Here is a 13,669-nt window from a genome sequence, read left to right on the forward strand (position 1 = left end):
GTGCGTAAGCCGATTTGGCTGCTGGCTGGATTGTGCTACAGCAGTGGACGAGACACAAACGAGGAAAAAGAAGAAGCCATCAGTGTCAGCGAGTCGTATCGCTGTGTGGAGTGATCTCACACCTGGCTCGCTGCTGGTGGCTGTTTGGTGCTGCTGTATTGGTGCTGCTGGCTGTAACGGCTGCTACTTCGAACGATCGGACAACCAACCTTACTGGAAGGGAGAAATAAAAAGGTACGTGTTCTTGTCAGCGCTAGTGCGCTAAACATAGCGCGATGGATGTAGATCCCTCGCCTCCCGCGCCACTATCCCCGAACCCCTCTGACCCTGACCCTTCTGTTACCCCCTCCCCTGTTCATTCTTCAGTCCCCCCTCGCCCCAGGCTTTACCCAGACGGAGCCCAGGGCAGCTATACTGTCTATTTTCGGCCAAAGGCGGGACCGAAATCGAAACAGTTGAACCTCTTGCAGATTTCTAAAGACCTGACGAAGGAGTACAAGGGCGTGACCGAAATTTCCAAGGTCCGGCCTAACAAGCTCCGTGTCGTGGTCGGTAACCTGAAAGAGGCCAACGATATAGCTTGCTCTGAGCTCTTCACACGCGAGTATCGCGTTTACATACCCGCACGAGACGTGGAGATCGACGGTGTCATAACCGATTCGAGTCTGTCCGTCGAGTGTATACTGCAAAGTGCCAAAGGGTGCTTTAAGAACAAAACGTGTCCCGAAGTAAAGGTGCTCGACTGCAAGCAATTGCGGTCAGCATCGATCATCGGTGGCAAAACAGTATACACTCCGTCAGACTCGTTTCGAGTTACGTTCGCCGGGTCTGCACTACCAAGCCACGTCTCGATCCACCGGGTTCGTCTCCCTGTGAGGCTCTACGTGCCCCGCGTCATGAACTGCCTGAATTGCAAGCAGTTAGGCCATACAGCCGCCTACTGCTGCAATAAGGCACGTTGTGGCAAGTGTGGGGAGTCTCATGCGGAAGATTCTTGCAGTGTTAACGCTGAAAAGTGTATTCACTGCGGAGAAAATCTGCATGAGCTCTCGACATGTGCGGTGTACATGCAGCGCAGGGATAAAATAAAACGGTCTCTCAAAGAGCGTTCAAAGCGTTCCTACGCTGACATGCTGAAGAAGACCGTTACCACTTCTCCCGTTACTTCGAACCCCTTCGATCTGTTGCCCTCTGAGGAAACCGATTCTGACGATTCACCAGCGGGAGCATCTTACGCCAATCCTGGGGAGTCTAGAAAGAGGAAAAATATTTCCTCTCCTAAACTTCCCAGAAAAGGTCCTAAGATTTCTCAAAGTGAAATGAAAGATACAAACAAACCAAACAGTGCTGCGGAAAAACCGAAGCAAACTCCTCCTGGGCTGGCAAATTTAAAGTCCCAGAAGGAGTTCCCAGCACTGCCAGGAACATCTAAAACCCCAGTTGCTCCTTTTACACTCCCAGTTGATGAAACAAACTCTGGATTAGTGAAATTTTCTGACATTGTGGACTGGATTTTTGAAACTTTCAATGTACCCGATCCAATTAAAATTTTTCTTACAGCATTCCTCCCAACAGTTAGATCATTTTTGAAGCAGTTGACTGCCCAATGGCCTCTCCTTGCAGCGATTGTATCCTTCGATGCCTAATTCAACTGCGTATATGAAGGATTCTATCTCTGTCTTACAGTGGAATTGTAGAAGTATTTTACCAAAAATTGATTCGTTTAAAGTTTTGATAAATAAAAACAAATGCGATGCATTTTCCCTTTGTGAAACTTGGCTTACTTCAAATATTGATCTCAACTTCCATGATTTTAATATTATTCGCCTTGATCGAGACACCCCATATGGAGGAGTACTTTTAGGGATTAAAAAGTGCTATTCTTTCTATCGTATTAACCTCCCCTCGATTCCAGGCATCGAAGTTGTCGCATGTCAAATGACAATACAAGGTAAAGAGCTTTGTATTGCCTCAATATATATTCCTCCCAGAGCACAGGTTGGGCAACGGCTGCTCTTTGATTTAATAGAACTTCTTCCCTCGCCACGTTTGATTTTGGGAGACTTCAACTCTCATGGCGTGGCTTGGGGTTCCCCATACAATGATAACCGCTCCTCTTTAATCTATAACCTTTGCGATGACTTCGACATGACTATTTTAAACAACGGTGAAATGACACGTATCCCGAAACCTCCAGCGCGCCCAAGCGCTTTGGATCTATCCTTATGTTCGACGTTGCTACGGTTGGATTGCACATGGAAGGTAATCCTCGATCCTCACGGTAGCGACCATCTGCCTATTCTTATTTCAATTACTAACGGGTCAACTCGCATGCGACCAATTGACATTCCGTATGACCTCACACGAAATGTCGATTGGAAGTTATACGAGGAAATGATTTCAAAAGCGGTCGAGTCGATTCAACATCATTCACCACTTGAAGAATACAACCTCCTCGCGGGCTTGATTCTCGACGCCGCGTTGCAAGCCCAAACGAAGAAATATCCCGGCGTAACGATCAAAGAACGGCCTCCCACTCCGTGGTGGGACCAAGAGTGCTCCGATGTCTACACGCAAAGATCCGACGCGTTTAAGGCCTACCAGACGGGAGGTATACCTGGCGACTATTTACGGTATTCGGAGCTTGATACCAAGCTTAAAAGCTTGGCTAAAGCAAAGAAACGTGGATATTGGCGTCGGTTCGTGAACGAGACGTCGAGGGAGACATCGATGAGCACTCTTTGGAACACAGCCCGAAGAATGCGGAATCGCATAACGGTCAACGAAAGCGAGGAGTCTTCAAGTAGGTGGATATTTGATTTTGCCAGGAAAGTATGTCCGGACTCTGTTCCTGAGCAAAATATTGTTCGCGATGCGTCTCCGGGTCACGACGCGATAGAATCACCTTTTACGATGGCAGAACTTTCAGTTGCCCTCCTGTCCTGTAACAATAACGCGCCTGGATTAGATAGAATCAAATTCAACTTGTTGAAGAATCTACCCGGCAATGCCAAGAGGCGCTTGTTGAACTTGTTCAATAAGTTCCTGGAGCAAAACATTGTACCGCAGGATTGGAGGCAAGTGAAGGTGATCGCCATCCAAAAACCAGGGAAACCAGCTTCTAATCACAACTCTTATAGGCCGATTGCAATGCTATCCTGTATCCGGAAATTGATGGAAAAAATGATACTCCGTCGTTTAGACCACTGGGTCGAATCAAATGGTCTACTATCAGAAACTCAATTTGGCTTCCGCCGTGCCAAAGGGACGAATGATTGTCTTGCGTTGCTTTCAACAGATATTCAGCTGGCGTATGCTCGTAAAGAACAAATGGCGTCTGCGTTCTTGGACATTAAGGGGGCTTTTGATTCCGTTTCTATTGACATTCTTTCGGGTAAACTTCACCGACAAGGATTTTCTCCAATTTTGAACAATTTTTTGCACAATTTGTTGTCCGAAAAGCACATGCATTTTACGCATGGCGATTTGGCAACTTTTCGCATTAGCTACATGGGTCTTCCCCAGGGCTCATGTTTAAGCCCCCTTCTTTACAACTTTTATGTAAATGACATCGACGAATGTCTGGCAAATTCATGCACGATAAGACAACTTGCAGACGACAGTGTAATCTCTGTTACAGGAGCCAAAGCTGCCGATTTGCAAGGACCATTGCAAGATACCTTGGACAATTTGTCTGCTTGGGCTTTACAGCTAGGTATCGAATTCTCTCCGGAGAAGACTGAGATAGTAGTTTTTTCTAGGAAGCATGAACCTGCTCAGCTTCAAACACAATTAATGGGTAAAACGATTTCTCAGGTTTTGGTACACAAATATCTTGGTGTCTGGTTCGACTCTAAAGGCACCTGGGGTTGTCACGTGAGGTATCTGATGAAAAAATGTCAACAAAGAGTGAATTTTCTTCGTACAATAACCGGACAATGGTGGGGAGCCCATCCAGGAGACCTTATAAGGCTTTACCAAACAACGATATTGTCTGTTATTGAATACGGGTGTTTCTGCTTCCGCTCCGCAGCAAACACACATTTGATCAAACTGGAGCGAATACAATATCGTTGTTTGCGTATCGCCTTAGGTTGCATGCAGTCGACCCATACGATGAGTTTGGAGGTTTTAGCTGGAGTACTACCATTGAAAAACCGCTTCTGGAGCCTGTCTTCTCGTATTCTAATCAAATGTGAGGTCTTGAACCGTCCCGTGATTGAAAATTTTGAAAGGTTAATCGAACTTAATTCTCAAACCCGTTTTATGACATTGTATTTCAATCACATGTCCCAAAATATTAACCCTTCTTCGAATATTCCAAATCGTGTCGACTTATCAAATACTTCTGATTCTACTGTGTTTTTCGATACATCCATGATAGAAGAAACTCGTGGAATCCCGGATCATTTACGCGTGCAGCAGATCCCTAAAATTTTTTCCAATAAATATCGAAACATCAACTGCGACAATATGTACTACACTGACGGATCACTTCTTGATGGGTCCACTGGCTTCGGTATCTTCAATAACAATTTAACCGTCTCCCATAAGCTCGATAATCCTGCTTCTGTTTACGTCGCAGAATTAGCTGCAATTCAGTACACCCTAGGGATTATCGGAAAAATGCCCACGGACCATTATTTCATCTTTACGGACAGTCTCAGTTCCATTGAGGCTCTCCGATCGATGAAAGATGTTAAGCACTCTCCGTATTTCCTGGGGAAAATACGGGAACATCTGAGTGCTTTATCCGAAAAATCTACTCAGATTACCTTAGCGTGGGTCCCTTCTCACTGCTCGATACCGGGTAATGAGAAAGCGGACTCTTTGGCTAAGGTGGGCGCAACAAACGGTGATATTTATGAAAGACCAATTGCCTTTAATGAATTTTTCGCACTTGTACGTCAGAATACGATCATCAGTTGGCAAAATGCTTGGACCAGAGGGGAATTGGGAAGGTGGTTACATTCCATAATCCCCAAAGTATCGACGAACCCGTGGTTCAAGGGGTTGGATGTAGGTCGGGATTTCATTTGCGTGATGTCCCGGCTTATGTCCAATCACTATAGATTTGACGCGCTCCTCCGTCGTGTTGGGCTCGGGGAAAGTGGTATCTGTGCCTGTGGTGAAGGTTATCACGACATAGAGCATGTGGTTTGGTCATGCCCTGTACACCGTGACGCCAGGTCTAAATTAATAGCTTCCCTGCAGGCCGAGGGTAGACAGCCGGCTGTTCCTGTTCGTGATGTCTTGGCGAGCCGTGACCTATCCTACATGTCCCTTATATACGTTTTCCTGAAATCCATCCACGCCCCAGTCTAGTCCCGTTCCCCTCCGTCTACACCCAACAAAACGACAAGAACACGTTTGAACCTTAAGCACAAAACCAGCAACCAGACCCCGCACAACAGAACCAGGACCCAAGGACTACGAGCCTCTGTCCCAACTCACGACATCGTGGCTCAGCAGAGGAATCCATACATGCCATTCGACGATTATCAGACGACCATTGAACAACAAAACACTGATTGAAAATCCCATGCTAGTTTTAAGTTAGACTTAATTTCAGCTCGTAGTCGGCAGCGAGGATAAAAAATTTGCTTTAGTTTTTAAGTCATCAGATATAATTGGCGCCGTTAAACATTAAATTGTATTTGTGCCGTGTCAAATAAATGTTATGTGAAGAAAAAAAAAAAAAAAAAATAAGTTTATACAAAAATTTCGTAGCAAAATATCTAGATTTTTTATAATCCAGATCGGGTTTATTCTTATCGTCCATGAGTGCTATCAAGATTTTTGGTCCTCCAATAATTTTTCCTAGCATCCTTCATATCTACCGTACATTCTGCCTAAAAATATTCAATTATTTACATTTCAATATCCCTAATAAATCACGTACCTGCCTAACATGTTCAATGTCGAACTCATTGAGTAAGTCATATGCTTACGATATACTTTCCGGTAGCCCACGGCGTCTTGATCTATTAAACACTGCAGCCGCATTCACAGCAGCTGCTGACATCTTTAAAGCGACAAATTGGTTTTCGAACAGCATATTAAAATTAATTAATGTGTTTGCGCCGAAAACGCAAATGAATCGATAGACCATAAAAACGAGAAAAAAAAAATTTCCCGAAGACACACCGAGAGCATCCCTAGCGCCGTTAGCATATCGAGCAACTACACACCAAAGGTAACCCGATTGGTTCGAAAATTCCTAGTACACCAGAGACGGCCCGCCACTCGGCCGATCAGTTCCCTTCGTGAGTTCAAACGGTGCGGTCGTGAAAACTAGTCGGGAGAAACCGAACATACAGTGCGGGAAAACTGATTTTTCCACCTCGTCGCTCGCGAATTCAGTGGGTGGCACAGTTTTTTCTCGCTCTCGCTGGACATACATACATACACACAAGTGGCGTGTGTGAGAAGAGTATTGCCGCCAATACCGAGCTGTGGAATTCGGTTCAGTGGAAGCTGGAGCAAGTGCTAAGCGAAGAGAAAAAATCAATGCCACTCGGTGTCCGCGGAAATTTGATTTGGTGATTGTTTGGAAAATTTACCAGCCGAAATTGAAAATAAAGTTTTTTTCTTTCGATGCATGCGAAGGGCAAACACGTGGGAAACACTCATCGCTGAGCTGAGCTGCAATGGAAAAGGCCAAATATGAGAATTATTCTAATAATGGATAGAAACTTCGTCACCAGTTCGTGCTGTAATTACATAACAATAGTTGGAATTTGAAAACACATATTCTAAACTAGTTTTCGTTCGTTAACCGGTGAATGCATTAAGGGTAATAAATTCTATCACAAATTGCATAACTAGAAAGTTAGAATGTAACCGCTCTCCTGCCGACTACCACCTGCCGAAGACGATACCTTTGTACCCACCAAAATCAAAAGGATTGTTCCGGGTTGCAATGTACAGAGTGAAAAAAAATCACAGCCCCACTTTAAAACCATTTTGTCTGGTACGGTGTCCTTCTAGTGTGTAGTGGTGTAGTGAAATCCTTACGCAACACTGGTGTTAGTAATAGCGGGGACAAGTGTTAGTGAAAGGAACCGACTATCGATGGAAAATTCCACCCTTTTCGTGGTCTATACCTGCCATCACCGAGGTTCTAAACTGGGGCGAAGTTCACCCTCATGCATACGAGCTACTAGAGTTGGGAAGCGCGTGGTGACACTGTTTTGCAACCGTGTGCGGAAGGCAACCAGGGCCTAGCATGGCAGAGCAGGCGCTGGATGGTTATCGACCGGTGAACTATGTTATGTTTTGTTGAATGGGCGAGTTGTTGAATCGTTGTTGTTTTATTTTTATTTAGCTTTTCTTTCTCTTATTCTTGCGAAACGTGCACGCAACTTCAATGAATGCGAGGTCAGTTGGCTCAGCGAAAATGTGCACGTTATATTTACAAACTGAGCGTCTATCATTGGCAATCGGGTGACTTGGTTCGATGAAAGGCAGAAGAGCCAATGCTGTAACTCAGTAATTTTTAAACAAATTTTCTATGCAATTATTTTGCACGATCAATCAGTGCCCAGATTTCAATTAAACTACTTTTAAATTTATGAACAATTTGTCTTTTTGGTAAATGGTCATGATTAACGTTTAGTTCTCTAAAGCCGTTCTAACGATATCACGGTGTTTCCCCCCGATGATTCGCTATATACCTGCTAATATAACTGACATCGTAGACAATCGTGTTGGGTACACCTATAGCTGTTATGAAAATTCACCGGAAATTTAATAACCTGAAAATGAGTAATCAACGGACAGGTATTCTAGAATGAAGAGTGAAGACATGATTGCGTGATTGGCATTTTCTCTAGTATATTCGCAATTCCATTTCTTCATAATTTGAAAGGTTTTCAGGTTGCACCAATGCGTATTTAGATAAAACCACTAAGTAATTAGAAACAAATTAAAATGTAAATGTAAAATTATTCTGCAATAAAATGTGCCTGCTGCAGATATTTCAGTGTCGTGTTTTCTGTACATCATTCAGGCCTGTCAGCAGAAAACTTCGAAACTTTTCTCTTCAGTGATTCATAATTGTCTCAGTTTATCATCGGGAAACTGTTGTTGACTTTAACTTCTTCTATCGCGTAGGCTAGTAGAATATTCCATGGAAGTTTGGTTAGTGACTGGCATTGTTAGAAGTTTGTTCTGTGCGTGTTTTTACTTCAAAACTCGATAGGTTAAAGAGAAGTTTTGAGCAATTCGTTCTGTATCACCTATTATTTCATTGTTCCTCCATAACCAGGAGACTGCTTTTCTTCTTTATTTTGTTTCACAGCTTTGGTTATTTATTTAAAAAAATATTGATATTTCACAGTATCTCCAGTTATGTTTTCATTTCAACAGTACAAAGTGATCGCCAAATGATTTGGCAAAAGTATTATTTACGGCATTTTTAAACAGACCTAAACTCTTTTTTGTTTGAATGAAACATAGAAAGCGTATCTGAGTTAGCAAGCTGGGTATTATTAATGGGCTCAGAAAGTTACTCAAGAATATTTTTTCTAAGAAGGGCATATGGCTAACTGGTTTTGGTTTAGAAATCTAGTTCATAAAAAGCAATAAAAAAAGTTTAAGTTCAAAATTCCGCCGCTAGTGGCATTTCAAAGTGTAACTTTTCAGTATTACGCTTTAGAGAAAAAGTGACTTCAGCAAAGTTGTGGAAAAGGTTGTCATAAAAGACTTTCGTTCTATCTACTCTCCGTAACACCATGCCTCTATAAATCATGTTCCCAACGTTGCACACTGTTTCCAAAGCGGCAAAAACGAAATTATTTTGACCCAAAAAACTTGATTTTAGAGCCACAATGTCTTCAGCAAAGTTGTTCAATTAGTTATTCTCCATGGTATAGAAGTTACAGTTTGGTGATCAATCCACTTGACAGTAAAAAGCGAGTTGTTACTTTTTTCATTTTTACATATAAAATTTCATCGTTTTCGGCAAAGTTATAGCCAATTTTATAAGAAACAACTTTGACGAGCACACCATACATCTATTTGCCTATTTAAATGGACTTATGTGGAGTTTTCTACAGATTGCCACTAAAAATCAGTTTTTTCGGTATAACTTTTAGCAGTGATTTTCTACAATTTTTTATATTCTATAGCATTGTTTGCTATAACAAAATAACCAATTTCTTCGAGGGAAGTGTATTTTTATCTCATATATTTTTTTAGTTATTGACGATTTCTACTTAAATAATGCACTAATTCACACTAATTACTTTTTACTAAAAACATTGATTTTGGAGCCATAGTATTTTCAGCTAAGTTGTTTTGTTAATTATTCTGCATTTATGAAAGTTTGAATTTTGTGACCCATCCACCCAAAAGAGAGAAACGAATTTTATTTTTTTTTTCAATTTTGCATATAAAAATCCACTTTGCTGAGTAAAGATTTAGAACATTTCATAAGAACCAACTTTGTCGAAGACAACATATTTCTATCTGCCAATTTAAATGAACTATTGTGAAGTTTTCTGTAAAATTTCCCTTAAGATCACTTACAGATACTTACACAGGAGACAGCGAGGGACAAATGCTTATACCAGGATTGAATGATGTTTTAGTTATACTTCAATATAGAAACGGTTTAAGTCTGCGAATATTTGCAGATTTCAAAGATATCTGTCAGTAAATTAATGCATTGTTTTAATAAAAATCGTCAATAATCAGAGAAATATGTGAGATGAAAATAAACAAAACAAACAACAAACAACATTGTAGAACATTGAAAAATTATAGAAAATCACTACTAATAATTATATTGAAAATAAAAAACTGATTTTTAGTGGCAATCTGTAGAAAATTCCACATAAGTTCAATTAAATAGACAGATAGAAGTATAGTGTCTTCTACAAAGTTGTTTCTTATGAAGTGTGCTACAACTTTGCCGAAGACGATGAATTTTTATGTGAAAAACGAGAAAAGTAGAATTCACTTTTCACTTTTAAGTGGATTAATCACAAAACTATAACTTCTATAACATGGCGAATAATTAATGCAACAACTTTGCTGAAGACACTGTGGCTCCAAAATCAAGTTTTTTGGGTCAAAATAATTTCGATCACGTTTTTGCAGCTTTGGAAACAGTGTAACGAAATTTTTCCAATTTTCTAAAAACTGACAGTGATAAAAATACAGTGTAAACAATAAAGTTCAAACTACTTCTACCCAAATTTTCAAAACAAAATACCCAATGAATAATTTTCTACAGCGTTTTTTCCGTAATTCAATTTGACGTAGGACTTCTTCTGATGATAGTATTGAAATAAAAACAGTGTTTGATAGTGAATGAAAAAAGTTAACAAATTTGAGCTCCCGTACCTCTCGTGCATCGCAGCTCAGAAACCTTCGGTTTCAGGCAATAAAAAACTCTCCGAGACGGAAAGTTGAAGTCTTGAACAATTATTTTGCTATTGAAGGTTGAGTTTCAAAGCATTTTTTCATTTACAACATTCCGCAAAATAATTGTATTTCAATAATGGTTGATAATTTGAGCAATTATTTTAAATCATAAAGCTTATGATAATAAACATCGTAAATGCATCCGTTTTCAAGTTAGTTCAAAATTGAAAAAAAACCTTAAACTATATATTAAATAAAAAATTAGCTAAACTTCTTCTTCAAATTAATTTTTGTTTGAGCTTGGTAAGTTCTGGATGTAGAAATGTAGGACACAGTTTTACTTGAAAGTTAAATTTCACACAATTTTTCAAATTTCAATCATGCAATATGATTCCACTGGTCAACACTGGTGAGGCCCTAGTGCTCAAATTGTAAAAAAATGGAAGATTATAGCTTTTCAACTTACTTGCTTACTTTCCTGGTGAAACAACCTCCAGGATTTTACCTGCGTCACAGTGTTACGCCAACGCACTCGTTCCATGGCAGCTCGTCTCCAGTTTCTAAAGCGTCCTACATTGCGGTGTTGCGCACCTCTACGTCTTAAACCTACCGGATTCGAGACGAACACCATTTTTGCGGAATTGTTGACCGGCATTCTCACAACATGTCTAGCTCATTGTACCCTTCAGCTTTAACGACTTTCTACTGGGCTCATTGTCGAGTTTCGCTCTCATTCTTCGCCACCATACTCCATTCTCACATACTCCGCCTAAAATGGTCCTAAGTACACGTCGTTCGAAAACGCCTAGTGCTTGCAAGTCCTTCTTGAGCATTGTCCATGTCTTGTGCCCATAAAGAACTACCTGGTCTTACGAGCGTAAACATGGTGCACTCGTTTTGGAGGCGAAGTTTGCCAGACCTCAACGTCTTGGGGAGTTCGTAGGAGGCACGACTTCCAGCTACAATACATCTGCGAATTTCTCCGCTGCAGTTGTTGTCTGAAGATACCAATGATCCGAGGTATACATAAGTTCGTCAAGCACCTAGAGCTCATCTCCGTCGATCACTACACTACTACCTATGCTCGCCCTATCGCGCTAGACTCCCCCTGCTATCAGATACTTGGTCTTCGACGTATTCACCTGCAATCTAACCTTTTCTCCCCCACGTTTTAGGGGGCCCGTTCAATAATTACGTAAGCATATTTTTCAACTTTTTAAAACCCCCCTCCCTCCCTTGTAAGACATCGTAAGATTTTTCGATACTCCCCTCCCCCCTAGTAAGATCTCACTGCCAGCATGTATAGATTTTTATTTTAGTTTTATCATCTTGAAGCAAGCACAATACTTCGTTTCCTCTTCTGTCCTTAAATCGAGTTAATCGTCCATCCGTAATTTTCTTTTTTTGAATTTTACCGTCCACACTTTCATGAAGATGGTTATTTAAACAGCTGCATCAATAATGTTTTTCTTACGCAAGATAATCAATTCACCCCCCTCCCTTACATGTAAGATAGCGTAAGAAAATTGCACAGCCCTCTCCCCACTATTTGCTTACCTAATTATTGAACGGCCCCTTACCTTGGTGTAATGTACAGCAACCGCCTAGAACGTCGTTCCGATAAGCTCCTGGTCATTAGCGAAGCAGATGAACTGGCTGGCTTCGATCGTGCCCCACATGTTGAAGGCCGCACGTTCCATAACACCTTTAAACGCAATATTGAACAGGAAGCAGTAAAGACCTTCGCCTTGTCGAGGTCAATGCGTGTTTCGAACATGGTTGATACCGCACCTATAATGTTCACACATCCATCGTGGCCTCAAATAGTCTTTTTAGTTTCGCAGGGAAGCCATTTTCGTCCATAACTACACGGTTGGTAATATCGTGAGCGGCCTTAAAATCGATGAATAGGTTTGTGCGTAAGAACTTGGTATTCGCAACACTTTTGGAGAATCCGCCGCTGCACCGGCTTGATAACTTCTCGCGGCGAGACCTCCGGTAGCTATTCTGTATCCCAGATCCTGACTATCAGCTAATGCAGACAGAAGGTAAACCTATCCGGGCCCGGCTTGACAAACTCCGCTGCGATGCCATCCTTTCCAGCTAATTTGTTGTTCCTGAGTTGCTTGATAACATCATTAACATTACTTATCGTGGGGAGCGGTATGTCTCCATCATCCATTGTACTGTCGAAATCGTTCCTCCTACCGTCTTGGTCCGCTGCCTCTGTGCCATTCAGGTGTTCATAGTAGTGCTGCTTCCACAATTACCTCACGATCATCCGTCAAGATTTCTCCATCTTTATCCTGAAACATTTCAACTTGCGTCATAAATCCTACGCGGGATGCGTTTAATTTCTTACAGAATCTACGTGTTTCTTGAGAACGATACAGCTGCTCCATTCGGCGCTTCTTGGCCCGGAAAAGCTGGGTCTGTTGTTCTCGTTTCTGTTTGTATCGACTTACGTTATGACGGGTCCTTTGCTGCAGCATCAATGCACGCGCTGCATTCTTCTTGTCTAAAATTGTTTGACACTCCTCGTCGAACCAACCTTTACGTCAATTTCTCTCGACGAATCTAACGAACCTGTGTTGTTATTGGCTGCTTTAACAGTACTCCAGCAGTCCTCCAGAGGGGCTGCAGTATGCTTTTCCTGGCAACGCTGCTTCAAGACTTTGCGCTTACTCAGAAGCAATTCCAGAGAGTCGTTCCAGATCATACCGTGGAGGGCGACGGTAGTGCTGTTGTTGACAACCGAAAGTCTTTGTCACATTTCGACCACCAAAAGATAATAACCAGAATCGACGTTTGTGCCACGATAGGTTCGGGCGTTGATAATATTCGATAAATAGCTTTCGTTTATCAACGTGATCGATTCGTGTTTCAGTCGGTTGTGGTGATCTCTTTAACTGTGAATTTTGGTGCCCCTAGCCACCGTTTTACCAGAGACTTAAATGAGTTTTCTCGAAAACATAACGTTTGAGCAAAGAACCCGGCAAGCAATTACTATGCGACACTTTGACGTAAGTTGGCGCATTTCTACATTGGCTAGAGACACCAAATTTCACAGGGAAGATTAAAAAACTATAATCTTTCTAGGGCTACTACTTTGAGCTTTAGGGTAGCATCTTTTCGCGCCTTTATCGACCCATGTTTAATAATAAATTCAAATCATAAATAATGTATCCATTTTGGGGATGTTTTAAAATTAGGTTTAGAAAATTTCAGTTTTTTACTTCCGTACACTTTTTCGAGTTATTGGCTCGCCGGTTCTCTAGCAACATAAACCTAATAAACC

The 13,669-nt window shown here is 41.5% G+C and overlaps 1 protein-coding gene across 4 annotated transcripts in view; it reads left to right on the forward strand.

Annotated features, from left to right (window-relative positions):
- The first annotated feature begins 6,241 nt into the window (after positions 1-6,241).
- The window catches only part of LOC129721664 (sodium-dependent neutral amino acid transporter B(0)AT3), a 99,799-nt gene continuing 92,371 nt past the window's right edge, over positions 6,242-13,669 (forward strand). For 3 of the 4 annotated variants that reach the window (XM_055674505.1, XM_055674507.1, XM_055674510.1), the window contains exons 1-2: positions 6,242-6,542; positions 6,610-6,796. The gene's annotated coding sequence lies outside the window, so the exon portion shown is untranslated. The remainder of the gene's footprint in view (positions 6,543-6,609; positions 6,797-13,669) is intronic. The other variant, XM_055674503.1, reaches the window with a different exon arrangement.

Source organism: Wyeomyia smithii, chromosome 2 (genome assembly GCF_029784165.1).
Source record: "Wyeomyia smithii strain HCP4-BCI-WySm-NY-G18 chromosome 2, ASM2978416v1, whole genome shotgun sequence".
NCBI classification, from domain to species: domain Eukaryota; kingdom Metazoa; phylum Arthropoda; class Insecta; order Diptera; family Culicidae; genus Wyeomyia; species Wyeomyia smithii.